Consider the following 27,690-nt stretch of genomic DNA (forward strand, 5'->3'; position numbering starts at 1 on the left):
GGTCACCACAGCTTGTCACTTACAAAGATTTGTGTGCAAGCACACCTGGGCCAGCCTGTTACAAAAACAGAAAGATTTAGAAACAGTCAGCTGGTCAAGCCACATCTGTGGGGGAAAAGAGTTAACATTCCAGGTCGAAGACCCTCTGTCAGAACTGATTTTCAAGCCTGCTTGTTGTACTTTCAAAGTTGTTCCTGCCACAGATGAATAACTTCACATTTCTATCAACACAGGATATATGAAATGGAAACAGGAATTGGCCATTTGGTCCCTCAAGCCTGCTCTGCCCATCATCAAAGCTGATCTTCTACCTCAAAAGACAATAGACAATAGGTGCAGGAGTAGGCCATTCGGCCCTTCGAGCCAGCACCGCCATTCAATGTGATCATGGCTGATCATTCATATTCAGTACCCCGATCCTGCCCACTCCCCCTGACTCTGCTATCATTAAGAGCTCTATCTAACTCTCTTTTGAAAGCATCCAGAGAATTGGCCTCCTCTGCCTTCTGAGTCAGAGAATTCCACAGATTTACAACTCTCCGGGTGAAAAAGTTTTTCCTCGTCTCCGTTCTAAATGGCCTACCCCTTATTCTTAAACTGTGGCCCCTGGTTCTGGGCTCCCCCAACATTGGAAACATGTTTCCTGCCTCTCGCGTGTCCAATCCCTTAATAATCTTACATGTTTCAATAAGATCCCCTCTCATCCTTCTAAATTCCAGTGTATACAAGTCTAGTCGCTCCAGTCTTTCAACATACGACAATCCTGCCATTCCGGGAATTAACCTAGTGAACTTACGCTGCACTCCCTCAATAGCAAGAATGCTCTTCCTCATATTTGGAGACCAAAACTGCACACAGTACTCCAGGTGCAGTCTCATTAGGGCTCTGTACAACTGCTCTGTCCTATACTCAACTCCTCTTGTCATAACTGCTCTGTCCTATACTCAACTCCTCTTGTCATAAAGGCCAACATGCCATTAGCTTTCTTCACTGCCTGCTGTACCTGCATGCTAACTTTAAATGACTGATGAACAAGGACACCCAGATCTCTTTGTACTTCCCCATTTCCTAACTTGACACCATTCAGATAATAATCTGCCTTCCTGTTCTTACCACCAAAGTGGATAACCTCACATTTATCCACATTAAACTGCATCTGCCATGCATCTGCCCACTCACACAACCTGTACAAGTCACCTTGCATCCTCATAGCATCCTCCTTACAGTTCACACAGCCACCCGGCTTTGTGTCATCCAAAAATTTGCTAATGTTACTTTTAATCCCTTCATCTAAGTCGTTAATGTTTATTGTAAATAGCTGCGGTCCCAGCACCGAGCCTTGCGGTACCCCACTAGTCACTGCCTGCCATTCTGAAAGGGACCCGTTAATCGCTACTCTTTGTTTCCTGTCTGCCAACCAATGTTCTATCCATGTCAGTACCCTACCCCCAATACCATGTGCTCTAATCTTGCCCACTAATCTCCTAAATGGGACCTTATCAAAGGCTTTCTGAAAGTCCAGGTACACCACATCCACTGGCTCTCCCTTGTCCATTTTCCTAGTTACATCCTCAAAAAATTCTAGATTAGTCAAGCATGATTTCCCCTTCGTAAATGCACGGGCGGCACGGTAGCGCAGCGGTAGAGTTGCTGCTTTACAGCGAATGCAGCGCCGGAGACACAGGTTCGATCCTGACTACGGGTGCTGCACTGTAAGGAGTTTGTACGTTCTCCCCGTGACCTGCGTGGGTTTTCTCCGAGATCTTCGGTTTCCTCCCACACTCCAAAGACGTACAGGTATGTAGGTTAATTGGCTGGGTAAATGTAAAAATTGTCCCTAGTGGGTGTAGGATAGTGTTAATGTACGGGGATCACTGGGCGGCATGTACTTGGAGGGCCGAAAAGGCCTGTTTCCGGCTGTAGATATATGATATGATATGATATGACTCGGAACGATCCTGTTACTACTATCCAAATGTTCCGCAATTTCTTCTTTTATAATTGACTCCAGCATCTTCCCCACCACTGATGTCAGGCTAACTGGTTTATAATTTCCCGTTTTATCTCTCCCTCCTTTCTTAAAAATTGGAATAACATTTGATCCCCTCAAATCCACGGGAACTGATCCTGAATCTATAGAACATTGGAAAATGATCACCAATGCGTCTACGATTTCTAGAACCACTTCCTTAAGTACCCTGGGATGCAGACCATCAGGCCCTGGGGATTTATCAGCCTTCAGTCCCATCAGTCTACCCAACACTATTTCCTGCCTAATGTGAATTTCCTTCAGTTCCTCCGTTACCCTAGGACCTCTGTCCACTAGTACATCTGGAAGATTGCTTGTGTTTTCCTTAGTGAAGACAGATCCAAAGTACCTGTTCAACTCATCTGCCATTTCCTTGTTCCCCATAATAAATTCACCTGCTTCTGTCTTCAAGGGACCCACATTAGTCTTAACTATTTTTTTCTCTTCACATACCTAAAGAAGCTTTTAGTATCCTCCTTTATATTCTTGGCTAGCTTACCTACGTACCTCAACTTTTCTCCCCGTATTGCCTTTTTAGTTATCTTCTGTTACTCTTTAAAAGAGTCCCAATCCTCTGGCTTCCCGCTTATCTTTGCAATGTTATACCTCATCTATTTTATTTTTATACTGTCCTTGACTTCCCTTGTCAGCCACGGTCGCGTCTTACTCCCCTTAGAATCTTTCTTCCTCTTTGGAATGAACTGATCCTGCACCTTCTGCATTATTTCCAGAAATACCTGCCATGTTGTTCCATCGTCTCCCCTGCTAGGGTCTCTTTCCGTTCAACTCTGGCCAGCTCCTCTCTCATGCCTCCACTGGCCCCCTTGCTCAACTGGAATACTGACACTTCTGATTTTCCCTTCTCCCTCTCAAATTGTAGATTAAAAGTTATCATATTATGATCACTACCTTCTAATGGCTCTTTTACCTTGAGTTCCCTTATCAAATCCGGTTCATTACGCAACACTAAATCCAGAATTGCCTTCTCCCTGGTGGGCTCCAGTACAAGCTGCTCTAAGAATCCATCTCGGAACCACTCCACAAACTCCCTTTCTTGGGGTCCATTACCAAGCTGATTTTCCCAGTCTACCTGCATGAAATTCCCCCATAACCAATGTACCATTACCTTTGTGACATGCCAATTTTAACTCTTGATTCAACTTGCACCCTATATCCAGACTACTGTTTGGGGGCCTGTAGATAACTCCCATTAGGGTCTTTTTAACCCTTACAATTTCTCAGTTCTGTCCATACTGCTTCTACATCTCCTGATTCCATGTCACCCCTTGCGAGGGACTGAATATCATTCCTTACCAACAGAGCAATCCCACCCCCTCTGTCCACCTGTCTGTCTTTTCGATAGGTCGTATAACCCTGAATATTCAGCTCCCAGCCCTGGTCCTCTTGCAGCCATGTCTCTGTAATTCCCACAACATCATACTTGCCAATATCTAACTGAGCCTCAAGCTCATCCACTTTATTTTTTATACTTCACGCATTCAAATACAACACTTTAATTTCTGTATTCACCTCCCCTCTCACACTATTGGCCCTGACCTTACTCTCTTATCCATTCTCGAACTTTCCTTCCCATTAATTCGGGAGTCTTTTGCAACTTTTCCTGTAATCACTTCCCCTTTAACTCCATCTTTATATTCCCAATTTGCCAACCCCTCCCCCCCACTATTTAGTTTAAACCCACACTAGCAAACTTGCCTGCCAGAACGCTGGTCCCCCTCCAGTTACGATGTAACCCGCCCCTTTTGCACAGGTCACCCCTACCCCAGAAGAAATCCCAATGGTCTATATATCTAAATCCCTGCTCCCTGCACCAGCCTCTCAGACATACATTCATATCCCCTATCTCACAGTTCCTGCCCTCACCAGCACGAGGTACAGGAAGCAATCCAGAGATAACCACCCCAGAGGTCCTGCTCTTCAGTCTTCCTCCCAACTCCTTAAACTCGCGATGCAGAAGCCCTTTTCCTCCCCACGTGCACAACTACTTCTGGCTGTTCATCTTCCCTCTCGAGGATGTTCTGAAGTCGGTCTGTGACATCTTTAACCCTGGCACCAGGGAGGTGCTATTTTCCTGCATTGTCCCTATATTTCTTCATTTCATATACGGAAATCCATTTTGAATGTATCAGCAATTCCCCAATCCTAAAGGATAGAGACGATCAAAGATTTGCCTTATCTCCATGATCATAGAGTATAGAAGAGTACTACACCGGTACAGGCTCTTGAGCCCACTATGTTTGTGTCAGCCAGGCTGCCAAACTAAACTAATCACATCTGCCTATACATTTCTGCACCAGAATTGGCCACTTCCGCTGAAAAATAGTGGTCTCAAACATCGTTCCTGCTTCCTTCTCCACTGCCTGACCCGCTGAGTGTTTCCAGCATCTTTGTTTCTTTTCAGATTTCCAGAAACTTGGCTTTGTTCACTTTCCTGTCTGACCCCTTATTTCCCGATCCTTTTTTACCTTCAAAAACCTGATCGATCTCTCAAAGTGCTGGAGGAACTCAACAGGCCAGGAGGAGGCATCTGGAGGGGAAATGTACAGGTATGGCGAGTCCGAAACTTGCTAGTTGTAGACGAAGTTTATTGCAGCCGCAATACACGAATACAGAATCAAAACAACAAGTTACAGGACAACCAATATAAACTTACTGTCTTCCTTGAAGACTTCGCCGAACTGGCTAAATCGGGCGCCAAACGCGCACCTGACATCGCTGGCCAATCAGCGATGTCGTTTGCTGGACCAATCCTCATGGTCGCGTTCCCACGTGACCTCGCTGGCCAATCCGAGGGTTCGACGACCTGGACCATTCTCTATGGTCGCTACATGACCCCCCCCAGAACCCGAGGTGCGGAACCTAGCAGGGAGCCGGATTTCGCGACCATAACGAGTACGGAGAGGGACAGCCTGAACCACAGGAGCCGGAGGTTCCGGACTTGGTGGAACAGCCGGAACGGGAGGTTCTGGAGGAACTACCGGAACGGGGGGTCCTGGAGGAACTGCCGAAACGGGGGGTCCTAGGGGAACTGCCGAAACTGGAGGTCCCGGAGGAACTGTCGGAATGGGGGTTTGTGGACTGGGCGGAACTAACGGAGGTCGGCCTCTTCTAGGGGTTTGACCGACCAGGACTGGTTGATCTGGGTCCAAATGGGTAGGTTTGAGCCGGGACACCGAGACGAGTTCACTCTTGCCGCCCATGTCTAAGGTGAAAGTAGCCGTTCCCTTACGTAATACCCGAAACGGCCCTTGATAGACCCTCTGCAACGGGGCGCGATGGGCATCTTTACGCAAAAAAACAAACTCACAGTCCTTCAGGGAAGACGGTTCATGTACCATGGGACACCCATGACGTGAAGTCGGCACTGGAGCCAGGGAGCCCACCCGTTCCCGGAGAGCTGCTAACGCTGATGGGACTGTAGGGAGCAGGGCTGAAGTGTCCGGAAACAGATCTCCAGGTACTCGAAGGGTCGAGCCATATACCAGCTCTGCGGACGACGCACCGAGATCTGGCTTAGGAGCCGTCCGGATGCCCAACAGAACCCAAGGGAGTTGGTCTACCCAGTCTGGGCCTTCAAGCCTTGCACAGAGGGACGCCTTAAGTTGGCGGTGGAACCTTTCTACGAGTCCATTTGCCTGGGGGTGATATGCAGTTGTGGGTTGTAATTTGGACCCGTACAGTTCCGCCAGCGCGGCCCAGAGGGACGAAGTGAACTGTGGTCCTCTGTCAGTTGTAATAACTGCCGGGACCCCGAAACGAGCTACCCAGTGAAGGGCCAAAGTCCTAGCACAAGACGCTGACGAGATATCACACAATGGGAAAGCCTCTGGCCACTGGGTGAACCGATCCACCACCGTGAGGAGGTGGGTGTAGTCCCGGGAGGAAGGCAAAGGCCCGACCAAATCCACGTGGATGTGGAAAAAACGAAAAGCCGGGACTTCGAAATCCTGTACGGGGGGCTGGACGTGGCGCTGGACCTTAGCGGTCTGACAGGGCACGCAGGAACGTGCCCATCCCGCTACCTGTTTCCGCAGGCCATGCCAGACAAACCTCGCTGCCACCAAGGCAGAGGTGGAGCGGATGGACGGGTGTGCCAGCCCATGAATGGCATCGAAAACCCGGCGCTGAAGGGAGGGCGGTACTACCGGCCTGGGGCGAGGAAGAGAAACATCGCACCAGACTTTCGTGCCCTCCGACCCACAAGCTACCTGGGCCAACTTCAATCCCGAAGTGGTGGACTGGTACGTCGAAACGGTATCCGCCAGGAGCTGTGCCTCCGCGAGCTCCTGGGGATCCACTTCGCAGTCCACCGCCGAAATAGGGGGAAAAGCAGGTCTAGACAGGGCGTCAGCAACGGCATTCAGCTTACCCGCGATATGACGGACATCTGTGGTAAATTCTGAGATAGCAGTCAGGTGCCGCTGCTGGCGGGCCGACCATGGGTCAGACAATTTCAAAAAAGCAAATGTTAATGGCTTGTGGTCCGTAAATGCCACAAATGGGCGGCCCTCGAGGAAATACCTGAAATGACGGACAGCTAAATGGAGAGCTAGAAGCTCTCGGTCAAATGCGCTATATTTCAGCTCGGCCGAATTTAGTTGCCGGCTGAAAAACGCTAAAGGCTGCCAACGGCCACCAACCTGCTGCTCCAGAACCCCGCCCACCGCCACGTCAGAGGCGTCAACCGTCAGGGCCGTGGGGGCGGAGGGGCTCGGATGGACCAGCATGGTGGCGTCTGCCAAGGCTGCCTTAAAAGCCGACTCTGCGGTCGGGGACCACAACAACTCTACCGGATTACCTGCAAGGCATTGGAAAAGTGGGCGCAGGACTCGCGCCGCTGCCGGAACGAATCTATGGTAGAAATTAACCATGCCTACGAACTCCTGCAGCCCTTTTACTGTGGTAGGCCTGGGGAAAGCCCGGATAGCCTCCACCTTCTCTGGCAAAGGGACAGCGCCGGCAGGGGTAATTCTGTGACCTAGAAAATCGAGAGCAGGCAGGCCGAATTGACATTTGGAGGGTTGAATAATGAGCCCGTGGTCTTGGAGCCGCTGGAACACGGTCCGCAAATGGGCCTGGTGTTCTTGCACTGAGGGGCTGGCTACCAGGATGTCGTCTAAATAAATAAACACAAAGGGTAAACCCCTGCCCACGCGGTCCATCAGTCGCTGGAAAGCCTGTGCCGCGTTCTTTAAACCGAAAGGCATACGCAACCATTCAAACAACCCGAACGGAGTAATAGTTGCAGTTTTTTGTATGTCCTCCGGTCGCACCGGAATCTGATGGTATCCTCGCACCAAATCGATTTTGGAAAACACCACCGCTCCTTCCAGTCCAGATGAAAAGTCCTGTAGGTGCGGTATGGGGTAGCGATCAGCCGTGGTGACAGCATTGAGACGCCGATAATCGCCACATGGCCTCCACCCCCCAGATGCCTTGGAGACCATGTGTAACGGCGAGGCCCACGGGCTGTCAGACTGACGAACAATTCCCATTTCCTCCATCTTCCTGAACTCCGCCCGTGCCACCACCAGTTTGTCTGGCGGTAGTCTCCTGGCCCGAGCGAAAACGGGAGGGCCTTCAGTGCGGATGTGATGGACCACACCGTGCTTAGCTGAAGGTGCGTCAAAACGTTGGACGAGCAGCTCTGGGAACTCTGCCAGAATCGCAGCATACGAGTCGGGGGCCGCGACGACGGCCTGGACAGTAGGGCTGGGCGAGGAGGCGATTGCCGGAGCGACGTGCTCGTCTTCAGCAGCGGGTCGGAGGTCGTTACCGCGGACATCAGGAACCAGTGAAAAAGCCCAGAGAAAATCTGCGCCCAGGATCGCTTGTTTGACGTCGGCTATGATGAATGGCCATTCGTACGTGCGGAGGCCTAAAGCAAGGGACATCTTCCGTGTGCCGAAAGTGCGAATTGGGCTGCCGTTAACCGCGATGAGGGTGGGACCTGTCTTACCCGATCTGGTTTCGAGGTCGGTCGGCGGCACTATGCTGACGATGGCTCCGGTGTCTACCAAAAATTCTGTGTCCGTGAATCGATCATGGACATAGAGGCGCCGGTTCTGGCCAATCGTAACTGCCCCTATGTACGATCGGCCGAGGCATTTCCCGCGAAGGTACAAGGCAAACGACAGTTGCGGGATTCGTTACCCCATCGTAGGTGATAATAGCACCAGCCGCGCTTGTGCGGATCTTTTTGGCGGGCTTTCGGGGAATTGGCGGGAGACGTGGCGCCATCTTTCCGTCGCTGTGGCGTGGTCACCGATGTCGAGACTTTGTTGATGGAATCACTTGCCTTGTTTTTTCCCGCTATGAGCGCGTCCGCTTTCGCTGCATATGCTTCGGGGTCCTTAAAAGAACAATCCGTAAGCAGCAGTCGGACATCCTCGGGAAGTTTCTCGCGGAATGCCTGTTCAAACATCGGGCAATCCGTATGCTCACCGGCTAGCACCATCATTTCAGCCATGCGGACGGAAGGCAGTTGGTCTCCAAGCTCCGGTAGGTGCAGAAGTTTTGCCGCACCACCATGCTTATTTAACCCGAAGGTTCGCAGTAATGCCTTCTTCATGGTTTCGTATTTGTCTTCCGCAGGTGAATTTATGATAAACCGCATCATGCGCTTGGTTGTGTCCGGCGATAGAGCGCTGACGAGGTAGAAGTACTTCGTGGAATCGTCCGACACCTTCTTTATGTGGAATTGAGCCTCGGCGTGGATAAACCAAGCTTGCGGTGCGTACGTCCAAAATAACGGAAGATGAACGCCTGCCGCGCTTGACTCCGGTGTGCCCTGCTCGGTCATCGTCAACGAGGCGTCGGGTTCCTGCTCAGTTGGTGATCGTCCAGATCACGTTCGGGGTCACCAATATGGCGAGTCCGAAACTTGCTAGTTGTAGACGAAGTTTATTGCAGCCGCAATACACGAATACAGAATCAAAACAACAAGTTACAGGACAACCAATATAAACTTACTGTCTTCCTTGAAGACTTCGCCGAACTGGCTAAATCGGGCGCCAAACGCGCACCTGACATCGCTGGCCAATCAGCGATGTCGTTTGCTGGACCAATCCTCATGGTCGCGTTCCCACGTGACCTCGCTGGCCAATCCGAGGGTTCGACGACCTGGACCATTCTCTATGGTCGCTACACAGGTGGAGTTTCAGGTCGTAACCCTGAATCCTGAGCTGAAAAAACCACCCGTCCATTTCCCTTCACATGTGCTGCTTGCTAGCTGAGTTCCCGCAGCACTCTGCTTTTCATACAGCATCCCGAGTCTGAAGAAGGTTCCTGACCCGAAACATGGTCCGTTTATTTCCCTTCGCAGATGCTGCCTGACCCGTCAAATTCAGTTAGCTCAAGATTCCAGCATCTGCAGTTTCCTGTATCTCTGGATAGAATTAGCAGGTGGGGAGAGAGAAGGGGAGTTTACCCCTGTGTCAAGGCCAACCACTTGATCAGTGATTGAGTGCTTTCAAGCAATCTCTGTGGAATTTAACTCAGTTTTGCGTTTAATTTACACTATCGTTTGGAGCTTTGTCAATAGTAAACAAGCTGTATCCCAGTGGTAATTAATGTTAATTGGATGGTCATTTAGAACTGGTGCCTAAATAACTAGTAATTACTGTCAGCAGGGACTGATTTGGGGCTTTCCAATGTGAACAGATGCTGCTAACACACAATGCAAGTAAAGGGAGATTCATAAATCTGATGCAGAGGAAGGAATCCATGGTCTCACACGTGCCACTTAAATGGGAAGGCAGAGGTTGAAACTACCATCAGCTTAACATTTGCAAAGATACTCCCTATCATCACAGGGAATAGAGACAGAATACACCGTCTCCCCATTATTAGTAGCTAGAGTCATAATTTCACAAATTTCCAGCTGGTCTACCATTTCGGCACTCAAGAGGAAACAATCTATGTTCATCCAATCTCTCATTGTAGTCTCCAATACAGGCATCGTTCTATTGAATCTCTTCTGCGCCTCTGTAAAGCCTCCACAGCCTTCCTGTAATGCAGTGTCCAGAACCGCACACAGTGCTTCAAGCGCAGCCTAACTAAAGTTTTACACAGCTGCAATTTTACAAAACACTGGCTGAGGCATAGTTGAAGTATTGTGTGTAATCCTGGTCGCCCTCCTATGGGGAGGCTGTGGTTGTGCTGGAGTGAGTGCAGCGGACATTCACCAGGATGTTGCCTGGATTGGAGGGCATTAGTTATGGGGAGAGATTGGATAGGCTGGGCTTATTTTCCCAGAAGTGAAAGAAGCCGAAGGGTGACCTGATGGAAATATATTAGATTATGAAATGTTTGACCAGGTTAGATAGCTAAAATCCTTTTCCTATGGCTGGGCCATCAGAAACACAAGTTTTAAGGTGAGAGGAAAGAGTTTTAAAGGAGATTTGAGGGGTACGTTTTTTTTTACATAGAGAGTGGTTGATATTTGGAATGTGCGACCAGAGGAAGTGGTGGAATCTGGTACAATTGCTGCACTTAAGAGGTATTTAGGTGGACACTTAAATAGGCAAGGCACAGGGGATATAGTCCTCACGCAGATAAATGGGGTAAGCGTAGATGGGCAGAGACGTGATGGGATGAAGGCCCTGGTTCTGTGTTGTACGGATCTATGACTGTCTCCAATGTGAGCAGATCCAGCAGAAAATAAGGAAACTAAAAGTGTAGCCACTACTCACTGTGGAATCATTAATGCCTTGTAGAGTTGTGCAAGAATTCAGTATTTTTCTATCCATTCCTTTTGCATTAAATATTCCATTCACCAGCCTCATTACCTCCTGAGCCAGCATTCACACTATGTGTGCCGTCCCACCCCAGTCATTCCTTCTTCTCCCTCCTCCCGTCTGGCTGAAGGTACAGAAGTTTGAAAACATGCATCACCAGACTCGGGAACATTTTCTTCCCTTCTGTTATCAGGCTTCTGAACGGTACTTCCATAAGCTTGTGTACTGTCTGATTCACCTCTACCCCCATTGTGCACATTGGACTTTGTGTATGGAACTGATCTACTGAAATACTGAGGACTACAATATATTCTGCACCCTGTACCTTGTCCTTCGCTCTATTATGCTTGAGTTTGGCTTGATTGTATTAATGTATCGTATACCTGATCTGTTCAGATAGCATGCAAAACAAAGCCTTTCACTCTTCCTTAGTACAGGCGACAATAATAAACCTAAACCTCAGCAGGGAGTGTTGCTCAGAGGCAAGAGGTCCAGCAAAACAACATGGAACGCTGTCACATTAGGGAAATGAATGGTTAACAATTATAATTGTAGTTGTGAATGGTTAACAATTATAATTGTTAACTCTGTTAACTCTGTAATTTGCGCTGATTTCAGTTGTCACGCATTTATGTTCACTAAATATTTTATCATTGCAGACGGCTGGCATTTGGTTTCACTGGCACTGGCTCGGGAGAGTGGGACAGCATTTCTACAACTGTGTGTATCATCTTCAGCCTATATTCAATGTATGAATACCACCTTGGTGGCAACATAGATACGGGCTTGCTGTGATTATTTGTCAGTCAACATAATGCTTAACATCATTCACCTGGCAGGCTCCTCTGTGTAGAAGGAAAATAATGTTAACATGCTGCTTCACCTAGATGCAGGCACGCAGGTTAAAATGCAAAGGGATCGCATTGTGGTGGCACCAGCATCAGTGGGAGTGCAGCCCCAGTTTACCCTGCACAGAGGTAGTCGCTTATTCTGTATGTGTTGCAGTGCATTCTCCCCAGCATGGGAGCACATCGGAGAAAGGATTGGTTCTGATCTGCTCATCAATATTCTTGAAAGCATTTCCGTGACACAATTAGCAGCATTCTGTCGTTGATGGACACAAGGCAGCATGATCCATTATCGCAGGTCAAACGTAAAGCAGTCTTTTCATAATGACATTCACAATTGCCAGCTCCCAGGGAAACAGCTTTTCAATCCCGTTCCCCACCCATTATTTCCTTTGTAGCTCTGCAACTTGTTCTCTCTCATTCCTATCAACTCCCCCTCGGTTATTTTTGCCATTTACCTACACCCGGGGTAATGTAAAACAGCCAACTACCCTGGAAGCAAAACAAAAAATAAACTGCTCGAGGAGTTCAAGTTCAAGCACAAGCAGCATCTGTGGGGTCAGGACTTATCGGCACATAAAATCAAACCACAATATTCAGGTCCGAGACCTCCAACACTGCTGGAAATTTGACATCAACTAAAGAAAATGCTGATAAACCTCAGCAGGTCAGGCAGCATCTGCAGAGAGGGAAACTGAGGTAATGTTCCGATCCAAGCCCTCCAACAGTGCTGGGTAGAATGTGCAAACTCCACATGGACAGCAGCTGGGGTCACAACAGTTTAGTTTAGTTTATTGCATGTGTACCGAGGTACAGTGAAAAGCTTTTGTTGAGTGCTAAACAGCGGAAAGACTGTAAATGATTACAATCGAGCCATCCACAGCATACAGATACATGACAAAGGGAATAATGTTTAGTACAAGATAAAATCCAGCAAAGTCCGAGGGTCTCCAATGATAGTACGTCAGGACTGCTGCCTAGTTTTTGATAGGATGGTTTAGTTGCCTCATAAACGCTGGGAAGAAACTGTCCATGAATCTGGAGGTGTGTGTTCACACACTTCTGTACCTCTTGCCTGATGGGAGAGGGGAGAAGAGGAAGTGACCAAGTTGAGACTCGTCCTTGATTATGCTGGTGACCTTGCCGAGGGTGCGTGAGGTGTAGATGGACCCAATTGAAGGGAGGTTGGATCGTGTGATGGTCTGGGCTGCATCTACAAACACTCCGCAATGGAACTCAGATCTCTGGAGCTGCGAGGCAGCCGGCATCTTATTCACTAAGACATTTGCTGTAGTAACAAAGGCACATTGTTGAGGAGCGGTGAACCACTGCAGATCAACAATGGTTCTGCAGCTTCCCTTTGGTACATCCCCATGACTGATATGCTTGACCAATTGCTCATCCAGAGATTATGCAGTGACAAGTTTTGGTTCAGAGTGCTTGTGAGAATAAGATGCTTAAGAACGTCACCCATGATAGTGCACAAAACATCACTTTATTGTCTGCTGTTCACGTCCACTTGTTAAGGCAGTCGAACTAGACTGAACTAGAACACAGATTGCTGCATGCGAAGTACCTCATAGCTCCAGTGATCTCTGATTAATCCTGACCTTGGTTTCTGTCTGCCTAGAGCTTGCACGCACTGTCTTCCACTGTGTGGGTTTCCTGGGGCAGCTTTGGTTGCCTCTTGAGTCTAGAAGTTGGGAGGTCATGTTGCAGTTGTATAAGATGTTGATGAAACTGCATTTAGAGTATTGTGTACAGTTCTGGGCACCATGTTAAAGGAAAGATATTGTCAAGCTTGAAAGGGTTCAGAGAAGATTTACGAGGATGTTGCCAGGACTAGATGGTGTGAGCTATAGGGAGAGGTTGGGTAGGCTGGGTCTCTATTCCTTGGAGTGCAGGAGGATGAGGGGATCTTATAGAGGTGTACAAAATCATGAGAGGAATAGATCGGGTAGATGCACAGAGTCTTTTCCCAGAGTAGGGGGATCGAGGACCAGAGGATATTGGTTCAAGGTGAAGGAGAAAAGATTTATAGACAATAGACAATAGACAATAGGTGCAGGAGTAGGCCATTCAGCCCTTCGAGCCAGCACCGCCATTCAATGCGATCATGGCTGATCACTCTCAATCAGTACCCCGTTCCTGCCTTCTCCCCATACCCCCTCACTCCGCTATCCTTAAGAGCTCTATCCAGCTCTCTCTTGAAAGCATCCAACGAACTGGCCTCCACTGCCTTCTGAGGCAGAGAATTCCACACCTTCACCACCCTCTGACTGAAAAAGTTCTTCTTCATCTCCGTTCTAAATGGCCTACCCCTTATTCTTAAACTGTGGCCCCTTGTTCTGGACTCCCCCAACATTGGGAACATGTTATCTGCCTCTAATGTGTCCAATCCCCTAATTATCTTATATGTTTCAATAAGATCCCCCCTCATCCTTCTAAATTCCAGTGTATACAAGCCCAATCGCTCCAGCCTTTCAACATACGACAGTCCCGCCATTCCGGGAATTAACCTAGTGAACCTACGCTGCACGCCCTCCATAGCAAGAATATCCTTCCTCAAATTTGGAGACCAAAACTGCACACAGTACTCCAGGTGCGGTCTCACCAGGGCCCGGTACAACTGTAGAAGGACCTCTTTGCTCCTATACTCAACTCCTCTTGTTACGAAGGCCAACATTCCATTGGCTTTCTTCACTGCCTGCTGTACCTGCATGCTTCCTTTCATTGACTGATGCACTAGGACACCCAGATCTCGTTGAACTCCCCCTCCTCCTAACTTGACACCATTCAGATAATAATCTGCCTTTCTATTCTTACTTCCAAAGTGAATAACCTCACACTTATCTACATTAAACTGCATCTGCCATGTATCCGCCCACTCACACAACCTGTCCAAGTCACCCTGCAGCCTTATTGCATCTTCCTCACAATTCACACTACCCCCCAACTTAGTATCATCTGCAAATTTGCTAATGGTACTTTTAATCCCTTCGTCTAAGTCATTAATGTATATCGTAAATAGCTGGGGTCCCAGCACCGAACCTTGCGGTACCCCACTGGTCACTGCCTGCCATTCCGAAAGGGACCCATTTATCCCCACTCTTTGCTTTCTGTCTGTCAACCAATTTTCTATCCATGTCAGTACCCTACCCCCAATACCATGTGCCCTAATTTTGCCCACTAATCTCCTATGTGGGACCTTGTCGAAGGCTTTCTGAAAGTCGAGGTACACCACATCCACTGACTCTCCCTTGTCAATTTTCCTAGTTACATCCTCAAAAAATTCCAGTAGATTTGTCAAGCATGATTTCCCCTTCGTAAATCCATGCTGACTCGGAATGATCCCGTTACTGCTATCCAAATGCTCAGCAATTTCGTCTTTTATAATTGACTCCAGCATCTTCCCCACCACTGATGTCAGACTAACTGGTCTATAATTACCCGTTTTCTCTCTCCCTCCTTTCTTAAAAAGTGGGATAACATTTGCTATCCTCCAATCCACAGGAACTGATCCTGAATCTATAGAACATTGAAAAATGATCTCCAATGCTTCCACTATTTCTAGAGCCACCTCCTTAAGTACTCTGGGATGCAGACCATCAGGCCCTGGGGATTTATCAGCCTTCAGTCCCATCAGTCTACCCAAAACCATTTCCTGCCTAATAGGAATCTGAGGGGTAACATTTTTACACAAAGGGTTGTGGGTGTATGGAACAAGCTGCCAGAGGAGGTAGTTGAGGCCGGGACTATCCCAACGTTTAAAAAACATTTAGACAGGTACATGGATAGGACGTTTGGAGGGATGTGGACCAAGCGCAGGCAGGTGGGACTAGTGTAGCTGGGACATGGAGTTTGAAGAAGAATTGCAAGGCAGGTTTTTTTACATTGTAAATGTAAGATGCCCGGAACATACTGCCGGGGTAAGTGGGGGAAGCAGATACGTTAGCAACGTTTAAAAGCCATTTAGACAGGCACATGATCAAGTAAGTTATATGAGGGATAGAGATCATGTATAGATTAGTTTTAATTGGCATCATGGTTGGCACAGGGATCATGGGCCGAAGGATCTGTTCTTGTGCTGTACTTAGAAAAGTTCTAAGAGGATGTCTACAGAAATTGAAAAGGGTTGTATTCAAACACACAGTGCCTCGGATGGATGGATCGAAAGCTACATGATGCCGAGGAGGCTAACATTGCACGGTTTTTGCTCCCTGCCTTGGCGTGAGTCCCGGGGGGTGGGGTACTTGAGGTGCTCAAGGGATGGTATGGGCCCTGGGATGGCAATCAGAGTAGGCTCCACCATCACCTCCTGCCATTCCGTGGGATGCTCCTTGTCCTCTGTGCCTCTGCTGCCTCTGGAGGTCTCGGGCCAGGGATCAAACCCTTCTAATAACCAGGTTGTGCACCGGAAAGCAGGCGTGTGATTGCGCAGTGTGTGTGTGAGACGCAGTGCAGCTTGAGAGGTACTTAACGTTTATCGGGAATAAACCAGAGTGCATCAGTCACTGAAAGGAAGCATGCAGGTACAGCAGGCAGTGAAGAAAGCCAGTGGAATGTTGGCCTTCATAACAAGGGGAGTTGAGTATAGGAGCAAAGAGGTCCAACAGCAAAGAGTTGTACAGGGCCCTAGTGAGACCGCACCTGGAGTACTGTGTGCAGTTTTGGTCTCCAAATTTGAGGAAGGATATTCTTGCTATTGAGGACGTGCAGCATAGGTTTACTAGGTTAATTCCCGGAATGGTGGGACTGTCATATGTTGAAAGACTGGAGCGACTAGGCTTGTATACACATGAATTTAGAAGGATGAGAGGGGATCTTATCGAAACGTATAAGATTATTAAGGGGTTGGACACGTTAGAGGCAGGAAACATGTTCCCAATGTTGGGGGAGTCCAGAACAAGGGGCCACAGTTTAAGAATAAGGGTTAGGCCATTTAGAACTGAGATGAGGAAAAACTTTTTCAGTCAGAGAGTTGTGAATCTGTGGAATTCTCTGCCTCAGAAGGCAGTGGAGGCCAATTCTCTGAATGCATTCAAGAGAGAGCTAGATAGAGCTCTTAAGGATAGCAGAGTCAGGGGGTATGGGGAGAAGGCAGGAACGGGGTACTCATTGAGAATGATCAGCCATGATCACATTGAATGGCGATGCTGGCTCGAAGGGCCGAATGGCATCCTCCTGCACCTATTGTCTATTGTCTATTTAAAGTTTTTGAAAAACTGCATGATCAAGGGCCTAATATTTAATTTTTCACTAGACAACCATTTGACTGAATATTCAAGCTGCAATCTCATCATGACCTTAAATAATTGGAGCAAGGCAGCTCTATTCTTGTGCTCAAATCCTCTGGGTTTATTGATCTGTGAACATTGTGAATGCATCCACTGCACTGCTTTCATCAGTCCTCTCCCTGCATCATTTGAAAGGTCGGTCAGGTTGGCCAAACATGTTTGGCCTTTCCCAAAGCCCCACCGGCCCTCCTTTAACTCAAACCTCCAGATATTTTCATTGCTTGTCTCTGTTTTTGAAGGCTTCTCCATTGTTGATCTTGAACTGACAAGCTTGTGGTTTCCTGGTCTGTCTTAACACCACTTTTTCAACATTTTGCAATGCCATTTTGCAATCCTCCTGAACCTGTTGTGTATCTAGGGAGGATTGGAAGATTATCAAGATCTCCCACAACTTCCACTCCATATCTCTCACTTAACCTGTGATGTATCAGATCTCATCCAGGTGACTTGTTCACATTTCTATATCTCCACTGTTTTAATTCTGACACTATCCTCTTGCTTGGTAAATGCTAACATGTATTCAGTGCTTCAGCTAAACCTCTAATATGGATCAGATACTAATATAATAAAAATAACAATATAATATAGTATTATAATATTCATCGCATCATACAGAAGGTGGGATAACGTAGAACTGGTGTGAATGGGCGATCGATAGTTGGTGTGAGCTCAGTGGACCTAAGGCCTATTTCTATGTCGCATCTTTCACTCAATCGAAAACCTTCCACTGAACTCTCAGGGCTGTTTTTTATGTTAATTGCCATCCTTTTGTAAGATCTTCTCTATTCCTTTTCACTTTCCATCTCTGTTTTTCAAATTTAGCCACCTTTTCACGAGTTATTCAACAAAACTCATCATGTGTCGGGGCAGTGCCGTGATGCAGCTGGTAGAGAAGGTGCCAGAGACCTGGGTTTGAGCCTGACCTCAGGTGCTGTCTTTGTGATGTTTGCACCTTCTCCCTGTGACCGTGTGGGTTTCCTCTAGGTGCTGTTTTCCTCTCACGTCCCAAATAGATGTCAATTTGTAGGTTAATTAGCCTCTGTAACTTGCACCTAATGTGTAGGGAGTTGATGCTAAAGTGGGATAACATAGAACTAGAATGAATGGGTGATCAATGTTCAGCGTGGACTTTATGGGCCATGCTATGTCTTTCAATCAATCAATCAATCAATCAATCAATCAATCAATCAATCAATATCTCCTTCCTTCCCATTCGGGGAACCCTGGCTTGCTTCATATACCTTTAATCTCTGTGGCCACACACATATCCTTTTGACTTTAGACCTCAGAGAATCGGCACGGAAACAGGCCCTTCGGCCCACTGTGTCCATGTCGACCAGCGACCAACCTGTACACTAGCACTATCCTACACACTAGGTATAATTTACAGAGGGACAATTAACCTGCAAACCGGCACGTCTTTGGAGTGTGGGAGGAAACCAGAGCACCCAGGGAAAACCCACGCAGTCACAGGGAGAATATGCAAACTCTGTACAGACAGCACACGTAGTCAGGATCTCTGCCGCTGTGAGGCTGCAGCTCTACCACTGCTCCACTGTGCCACCGTATCTAAAACAAATCTCCGTGAAGGTCACCCAATTTTCTTCACATTTTGTATTCTGTCACCTCCCAATATTTGGTTCTGTTTGAATCTGATCAGATTGCTTCCCAAAGCAATTGAAGTGAGCCTTCCTCCAGTTTCCAAAGGTTGTGTTTCATACTACCCTGTACCTCTGTGATGATCACTGCTCCCCAAGTGTACTCACACTTACAAGCCCAGCTCACGCCTCAGCAACAGACACAGTCCTGTCTTCTGCAACGGGCCTCCACATTCTGATCAAGGAAGGTCTCCTGGACAACCTTTCGGGCAGCATCTCGTTCTTTACTCTTGGCTTAAAATTGATCTCAATCAATTGAACTGAAGTCTCACACATTTTATCCACATTTGCCACCAGGTTTGCTTTACCAGTTCCCACTCAGTACTTGATGATCCCCAGTGATGTGATAGATCCTTTCCAGTTTCCCAATTTTAGAATTGAGAGATTCAGTGTGAAAACAGGCCCTTTGGCCCACCGAGTCCATGCCGACAAGCGGTCACCCCGTACACTAGCACTATCCTACACACTAGGGACAATTTACAATTTTACCAAAGCCAATCAACCTACAAACCCGCACGTCTTTGGAGTGTGAGAGGAAAGCGGAGCACCCGGAAAAAACCCCATGTGGTCACAGGGAGAATGTACAAACTCTGTACAGACAGCACTGGTAGTCAAGGTCGAACCTGGGTCTCTGGTGCTGTGACTTTCAATTGGATGTTGCACTTGACCTCTCAAGAACACAATCACACACCAGCTCTGTAACATTTTCCTTAATTAATACCTGACTCCTTATTCCCACCCCTACCTTTTTACAATCCTTTGCATCTGGAATATTAAGTGCCCGGTTGCTATCCATTTCTGAGCCGTGTAACAGTTATTACAACTACATTACATAAACACTTTTGAATGTTTGTGCATTCTGCCCACCAGCCTTACTCACCACACTTTGTACGTATATTTGAAAACTGCCTTTGTGCATCTTCATCTGCTTCTATTAAATACTGTTTCTTTCTCCAGCAGTAATACTCCCACTGATTTGTCCTTTATTCCTCCTTGAATAGCATGTTCAGGGGGTACTTAAATCCCTCCTCAGCTGCATGAATGAATCTTCCCAGAAGCACATTGGCCCCAGTTGTTCAGGTGTAATGAGTTTGTTCTCCACCAGAAATAGTCTAGTTCTAGCACCTCCGCTTCCTTGTTCCATTCTGAATAATGCACAGTGCTGATTATCATCCAAAGAGAACTTGTGGACCTTTTCTGCATCCTTACTTTAATAAGATCATCACTCATTACTCTGAACTGAAGGGGATAATGACCCATTCTGCTTAATCACCCCTTGTAAGACAACCTTGCCACCCAGGAATCTGTCTGATGAACATTTACTGCACTCCTACCCTTCCTGAGGCAATGACACTGAGCAATGCACACTATTCCAGGGTTGTACATAATTGGAGCAAGTTGTCTCTACACAAAAGAACACCAGAAAAAAGAAGCAGGAGTGGCCCATCTGACCCCTCAAGCCTGGCCTGACATTCAATTCATGTTGTCCAGAGATGCTGCCTAACCCGTTGAGTTGCTCCAGCACTTTGTGTCCTTTTTTTCAATAGGATCGTGGCTGATCTACATTGGCCAGTGTCTTACAGCCTCAAAAATTTAACGACCTTCAGCTTAAATACTTCTAACAATTTGGCTTCCACATCCCTCAAGGGAGAAGGAATTTCCCTTTTTAAATGCTCCTTAACCTGTCGCTGTGTTTCCTCATTTGTGATTCTCCCACTTGCGAAAACATCCTGAGGTCTACCCTGTCAAGTCCCCTCGGCCTCTTATATCTCTCAATAAGATCATCCCCAATTCTTCCAAAACTCCAAAGATTACAGTTCCAAGCGGCCTGCCCTCAATCTGCTTTGGATTTCCTCCACTGCTACTCTAGCCTTTATTACGTAATGTGGCCAAAACTGTGTGCAATGTTCCAGGTGTGGCCTCACCAACACCCTGTACAATTGTGACACAACATCTATATTTTTAAACTCCATACCTTTTGTAATAAAGGCAAAACTGCCCTTGGCTTCACTACCTGTTGGACCTGCATGCTAACTTTTTGGTGATTCATGCACAAGAACACCTGTATCGTTCTCAACTTCACTCTCCATTCAAATGATAATCCATCTTTTCATTCCTCTTATCGAGATGCATGAACTCACATTTTCCCAAGTTGAACTGCGTTTGTGTAGATTTTAACCATTCATTCAGTCAATCTGTATCCCACTGCAGGGTCACAATAACCATGCCCTTCCACCTATTTCTGTGTTAGTCAGGTTGATTGAAAATGTAGCTCTAAAGTGGCACATTTTGAGACTGAAAACGAAGAGCTAACTGAGAGAGCCGGTGTTTAGGGAACAGGTCTGAGAGCAAAGTGTGGCTGAGGGAGTGGATGCGTGAAGCAGCCAGGGGTGGAGGTGATGTGGAGGCAGGCGGTTGGGGCGATGTTGCCCTGGATGTCAAAGAGTCCAAGTGTGGGGAAGGTAGGGAGAGGTGGCACGGGAAGGGAGGCAGATAGGACCAATCCATGGCAGGATTTATGGACCAGGATAGGATCAGAAATGTGATCATCTGAATCGGAGATTGACCGATTCTTGATTATAGACAATAGACAATAGGTGCAGGAAGAGGCCATTCGGCCCTTCGAGCCAGCACCGCCATTCAATGTGATCTTGGCTGATCATTCTCAATCAGTAGTACGGGTGTCAGGGGCTATGGGGAGAAAGCAGGAGATTGGGGTTGAGAGGGAAAGATAGATCAGCCATGTTTGAATGGCGGAGTAGACTTGATGGGCTGAATGGCTTAATTCTGGTCCTGTAATTTATGAAATTATGAGAATAGTGATTATAGTGCTCACAGGAGCTGAGGCAGGGAAAGGCTGGCCTGCTGGAGGTTTGTTGTGAAATGCCTGGTGTTGCTGCAGAAACTCAAAATACTCAGTTATTTTGAACCGAGGTTAATACAGTGTTTCAAATGAGTAATTAATTTTTGCATAATTCTGTACTTTTCTGAGTGCACCTCCTGCTGCCTTGGTGATGAAGGCTGGTACGTCTGATCTACTCTGCAGCCACGGACGTCTCAAGCTTTGCTGAGTGAGATTCTCGAACCTTGTCATCTGACAGGCGTTTTTTTCCACGCTGTGTACAGTCTGCAAGGTGCGAGCTTCTCTCAGTCACGTTGCAAACAGATGCCACAGACTCAGCCAGATTGCTCCTTCCTTCCTTTGAATTCCCCCAAAAACCTGGGAGCAACTTGGACAGTGGATTTCTGTTTTGCTTTGATGCTGTGTTGTTACTTTCACCCGGTGACCTCGCAGCAAATGAAACATGGCTCAATAGAACCTTTAAATAGCACAGCTGCAACGAATAAAGTGATGTGAAATGCTGCTTCGATTTGCATGGCCCACAATGTTTCTTCATCAGATAAGCACGAAATGCAGTTTCATCAAGGCATGTTTCATATGGGTGTCGGTAGCAACTTAACAGAAACCACATGCCCCGAACACATGAAACACATGGCATATTCAGGCACACACCACACACTATGTAGAACATAGAACAGTACAGCACAGGAACGGGCCCTTCGGCCCACAATGATTGTACCAAACATGTTGGCAAGTTACACAGATCTTAGCTGTCTGTACATGATCCATATCCTTCCATTCCCTGCACTTCTATGAGGCTATCTAAAAGTTTCGAAAATGCCACTATTATATATGCCTCTACCACCACCCCTGGCAATGTGTTCCAGGCCTCTCCCCCTCCTTCACTGTGTAAAGAACTTGCCCCGCACTTCTCCATTAAAATCCCCCCTCTCATCTTATAGCTATGCTATGTAGTAAATGTGTTGGACATTTACACCCTGGGAAAAGGGTCCTGACTGCCTATCTATCTATGCCTCTCATAATTTCATACACTTCAAGTCTATCCAACCTCTGTAGCTGAAACCATCTAAACCAGGCAGCATCTGGAAAACCTCCCCTTCAGCCTCTCCAAAGTCTCCACATCTGTCTTGTAATGGGGCGACCAGAACTGCATGCAACACTCTCAATGCAACCTAACCAAAGTCTTACAGAGCACAGTTTGCCTTTGGTTTGTCCATGGTTTCACCACAGCACAAAGAGCAAATGCAGTACAATAGGTTGGAAGAAGTGCGTGCGAATTACTGCCTCGCCTAGAAGGACTGTTCAGGTTTCCAGGCGGTGAGATGGGAGGAAATAAATGTGGAGGTGTATCTACTGTAGGTGTGAGGGGAAAGTGGGCAGGGGAGTGGTTGGTGGAAATGGAAGTATCACACAGTCAAAGAGTCATACAGCATGGAAACAGGCCCTTCGGCCCAACTCGTCCGTGTCAACCCACATGCCCATCCCAGGAAGCATGGACACAGGAGTTGCTAAGGGACTGTTCCCTTCAGGAATCTGAAAGGGAAGAGGAGGGGAAGACATATCTCCTGGTGGCATTTCTCTGGAGATGGCAAAGGTTATAGAGGGGATCTGTTGAAAGTGGAAGCTGGTGGGTGTGAGGTGAGGACAAGGGGAACTCTACCTTGCTCTAGCTGGCAGGGGATAGTTAGAGGGAAATGGGACAGGTACAGTTATGATTATTGGCAACTATGATAGAGAGATAACCACAGTTAAGAAAAAAAACATTAGTGTAGAGATTTTCATTACCAGAACAGGTGCAATGGAAATGGAAAACCAGAGAGTGGAGTATGGTGCTTCCAGGAGGTAGGGTGGAAGGACATGTCGTCAAAATAGTGGTGGGAGTTGGTGGGCTTGCATTGATCTTTTCCCCTGAGAAAGAAAGAAGATATCAAGAGAGGGAGAAGGAGACAAAATGTGCAGGAGGAAACTGCGGATGATGGTTTAAACCAAAAATAGACACAAAAAGTTGGAGTAACTCAACGTGTCAGGCAGCATCTGAAGGATCTGAAGAAGGGTCTCGACCCGAAACGTCACCTATTCCTTTTCTCCAGAAATGCTGCCTGATCTATTGAGTTACTCCAGCCTTTTGTGTCTATCGAGGGGGAAGGAGAGTCAGATATGGATCATGTCAAAACGAGGACCAGTGGAAATTGGCAGCAAAAGTGATGAAATCTTTGAGTCTGTACACAAGCAGGAAGAAGGACCAATATCATCATGAGTGTAATGGATACATGGATGTGTTGAACGGCTGTGGAACCTGCATCTCAAGGAATGAGTCCTCCACCGTTGTTACAAAGCCCAATCTCAGCTCAAGGAGCAGCACCTCATCTTCTGACAGGATTGTCACAGCTCTCAGGACAATGATCACTTCAGCAATTTAAGATAACCAGCCTTTCCAGTTTGTGCCAATCTTGCCAGATCTGCTGGAAGTTTTTCACCTGTAATATTAACTCAGGTTTACTCTCTTCAAAGGTACTCTCTTCTATTTACGATATCCATGAAGGGCAGTTCACACAACACTTTATATTCCTGTCTCCTCGTAACTTGTGTATCTCCCTCAACACCAAGCAGCAGTGATGGACAAGGCTTCACCAGCCTCCCTCAGCTGCCACCAACACAACTTCTATCAGTCTCTGGACTCTACCCTGCCACGGACATTCCCTTTGTTCTCCTCTCCCTCTGAAACTTAAAACAGGTTTGATTTCTAACTTTTCTCAGAGCTGAAACATTGACATTCACCCTCCCTCCACAGCTGCTGCCTGTCCTGCTGAGTATATGCAGGATGCTTTGTTTTTTATCCTTCTGAGGGGTCATGTGCTTGGGTCCTGAGCTCCAGTGAAGTCCGTGTGTATGTGTTTGAGTTTATGTTTCAGTTTAGTCTATTGTCACATGTACCTTGGTACACGTGACAAGTTCTTTTTGTGTGCTAACCAGTCAGAGGAAAGACAATACATGATTACATTGGAGCCATCTACAGTGTACAGATATATGATAAAGGGAATAACGTGAATAACGTTTAGTGCAAGATAAAGTCCAGTCAAAGATAGTCTGAAGATCTCCAATGAGGTAGATAGTTCAATACGATACGATACGATATGATAGAGCTTTATTTATCCCAGGAGGGAAATTGATCTACCAACAGTCAAAAAACACAAAATACATGAAACATGAAATTAAAGTGACGAGTGGAAAGGATTGGGGATGTGCAAAGATTGGGGAGGGGGGGGGGGGGGAGGAGGGGGGAAGGAGGGGGGAGTCAGTCTCAGTCTACCCCACCACAGAAGGGGGAGGTGTTGTACAGTTTGATAGCCACAGGGAAGAAGGATCTCCTGTGACGTTCGTTGCTGCATCTTGGTGGAACCAGTCTGTTGTTGAAGGTACTCCTCAGGTTGACCAGTGTGGCAGGGAGGGGGTGAGCTGTATTGTCCAAGATACTCTGCAGTTTGAGCAGCATCCTCGTCTCCAAGATCACCTCCCATGAATCCAACTCCACCGCCAGGTATCACAAAATGCTGGAGTAACTCAGCGGGTCAGGCAGCAAATCTGGAGAGAAGGAATGGGTGACGTTTCAGGTCTAGATCCTTCTTCAGACTGAAGGGTCTCGACCCCAAACGTCACCCATTCCTTCTCTCCTAGATGCTGCCTGACCCGCTGAGTTACTCCAGCATTTTGCTATACCTTCGATTTGTACCAGCATCTGCGGTTATTTTCCTACACAACTCCACCCCCAGGACGGAGCCAGCCTTCCTGATGAGTTTGTTAATCCTAATGGCGTCCGCGGCCTTCACCCTGCTGCCCCAGCACACGACAGCAAAGAAAAGATGGCACTGGTACCACCCATCGGTAGAACGTCTGCAGCATCTCACTGCAGACGTTGAAGGAGCGGAGCCTGCCCAAAAAGTACAGCCGGCTCTGTCCCTTCTTGTACAGGCCTCAGCGTTCCTGGACCAGTCCAGTTTACTGTCCAGGTACACTCCAAGGTATTTATACTCCCTGGTAAACTACACATCCTCACCCTTGATGGAGACAGGGGACAGAGGTGTTCCTCTCCTCCTAAAGCCCACCACTAACTCCTTCACTACCCATTACTCCACCATTAACAGTTCAGGTCTGCTCTCTAGTTGATGATGGGATAATTCAGTCGTCTGATAAGGAAGAAATTGTCCCTGGATCTGCAGGTGCACATTTTCACACACGATTGTACCTCTTGCCCGATGGAAGAGAGGAGAAGAGGGAGTGGCCGGGCTACGACACCCTTAATTATGCTGCTGGCCTTGCCGAGGCAGCGTGGTATAAATGGAGTGTGTGTGTCTTGAGTCCTGAGCCCCAGTGTGGTCAGTATCACTGCAACAGTAGCACACTCCCTAGTGCTATTGGAACCCGTGCCCAGTGAGCTAGGGTGTCTGTTGAATTTGTACACCAGTAACCCAGGGATTGCTAGTGTTAGTGACATCTGTACTCTTGTGAATATCGTCATAAGTTCATAAGTTAGAGGAGCAGAATTAGGCCATTCGGACCCACCAAGTCTACTCTGCCATTTAATCATGGCTGATCTATCTTTCCCTCTCAACCCCATTCTCCTGCCTTATCCCCACTAACCCTTGACACCCTTATTAATCTAGAATCTGTCAATATCTGTCTAAAAATACCCAATCACTTTGTCTCCTCAGCCATCTGTGGCAATGAATTCCACAGATTCACCATCCTCTGGCGACAGAAATTTCTCCATCTCCTTTCTGAAGGTACGTCCTTTTATTCTGAGACTATGCCCTCTGGTCCTAGACTCTCCCACTAGTGGAAACATCCTCTCCATTTTCTGTGCATCTGAGGAAATGTGAGGGTTTAGTCAGTGTTGAACCGGATCCCAGTGAGAGTCCATGTCTATGGAACTACTTGTGTGAGAATCGGTGTCCAGAAATCTATCCCAGTGCACAGATCAGCGTAGAACAGTATCCCAGCAAGAATTGGTGTGCACGGCATCAAAAGGTAGCTACAGATCCCAGAGAGAGAAAGAGAGAGAGAGAGAGAGAGTGGTCATTGTCTCTCTGGCTGCTGCCCAAGCTGCTACAAAGACCTTTGTTTTATTTCAGCAGGGCTGATATTTGGCAACAGCTACTCATCCCAAAGTTGGATGCCTACCCTGAGCTTTCCCTCTTGTGCAAACACACCCAGATCTTTGCCACTTGCTCTCTCACACACCTGATGGTGAATTTGATCTGAACAGACCCAGTGCAAGTCCCACTCAGAAGGATGAGTCTGGCAATTTATTCATTAGCGTATAATTCAGTCAGACACGAGCCAAAACATGCCTTCAAAGGCTGGCAGCCTGTTGAATGTTCGGAAAGAAATGACTGAATCAGTGAAGCGTTCTTTTCAGTTGAATGTGCTCATTGAATGTTTGTCAGCAGCAAACAGACTATGGCAGGAGCAGGCAGCAGGCTTCATAGCCTCAAAGATCGCCTTTGTGCGAAGGCTTCTGCCGATGTGTGTGAGAAAACCAGCTGGCAAAGTGAATCCTGGCTACTCACTTACACAGTCCCAAGGTATAAAATGCAACAGGCACTTACCTGAGCTGTTTGTGCTTCATGTGTCAGCTCCGAGAGCTCTGAAAAGTAAGCTTCCTTGAAGAGGTAGAGAGAGAGAGAGTGACAGAGATTGTAAGAATGAGTGAGGGACTTGCTCAGTCACTAGCAGAACAGTGCCAGAGGGGGCAGTGAACAATAGCTCCAGCATCTCCACACACATCTCACATCAAGTTCACCGCAGCTCCCTTGCCTCTTCCCTCTCTCACTCACACGTGCACACATATGCACACGTAGACACAGGTGTGCATACCGACACATAGGATCACATATACACAAACACAGCGAGACACAGATATGCGCTTCCACACTCATGTCTGCACACACACTCAATCCCAAACACATACTTGTAACATACTAAACCTCACATAGACATGCAGACAAAACAGCAACATTCATCTTGCACCTTAACATAACAACATTTGCCACGCTGTTTTACAAGGGAGTCAGCAAGAGTTGGAAGCAGAGATATCTGAGTTCGACAGGTAAGCCAAAGTTGCTCAGAGATACGTTTGGAGAAACGGAATGGTTTGGAGGGGGTGAAGGGTGGGAGTGATGAGCTGAAATAGAGGTTGAGACTGGAAAAACCAGGCTGCTGAAGGCAAGGGCAAATGG

At 47.4% G+C, this 27,690-nt stretch overlaps 1 protein-coding gene across 1 annotated transcript in view; it reads right to left on the reverse strand.

Annotated features, from left to right (window-relative positions):
* Positions 1 to 27,155, reverse strand: part of LOC144597837 (putative voltage-dependent R-type calcium channel subunit alpha-1E) — a 411,899-nt gene extending 384,744 nt beyond the window's left edge. Inside the window, exon 1 of the mRNA XM_078407483.1 lies at positions 27,061 to 27,155. The gene's annotated coding sequence lies outside the window, so the exon portion shown is untranslated. The remainder of the gene's footprint in view (positions 1 to 27,060) is intronic.
* Between the last annotated feature and the right edge of the window lie 535 nt (positions 27,156 to 27,690).

This window comes from Rhinoraja longicauda, chromosome 11 (genome assembly GCF_053455715.1).
Source record: "Rhinoraja longicauda isolate Sanriku21f chromosome 11, sRhiLon1.1, whole genome shotgun sequence".
In the NCBI taxonomy this organism is placed as follows: Eukaryota; Metazoa; Chordata; class Chondrichthyes; order Rajiformes; family Arhynchobatidae; genus Rhinoraja; species Rhinoraja longicauda.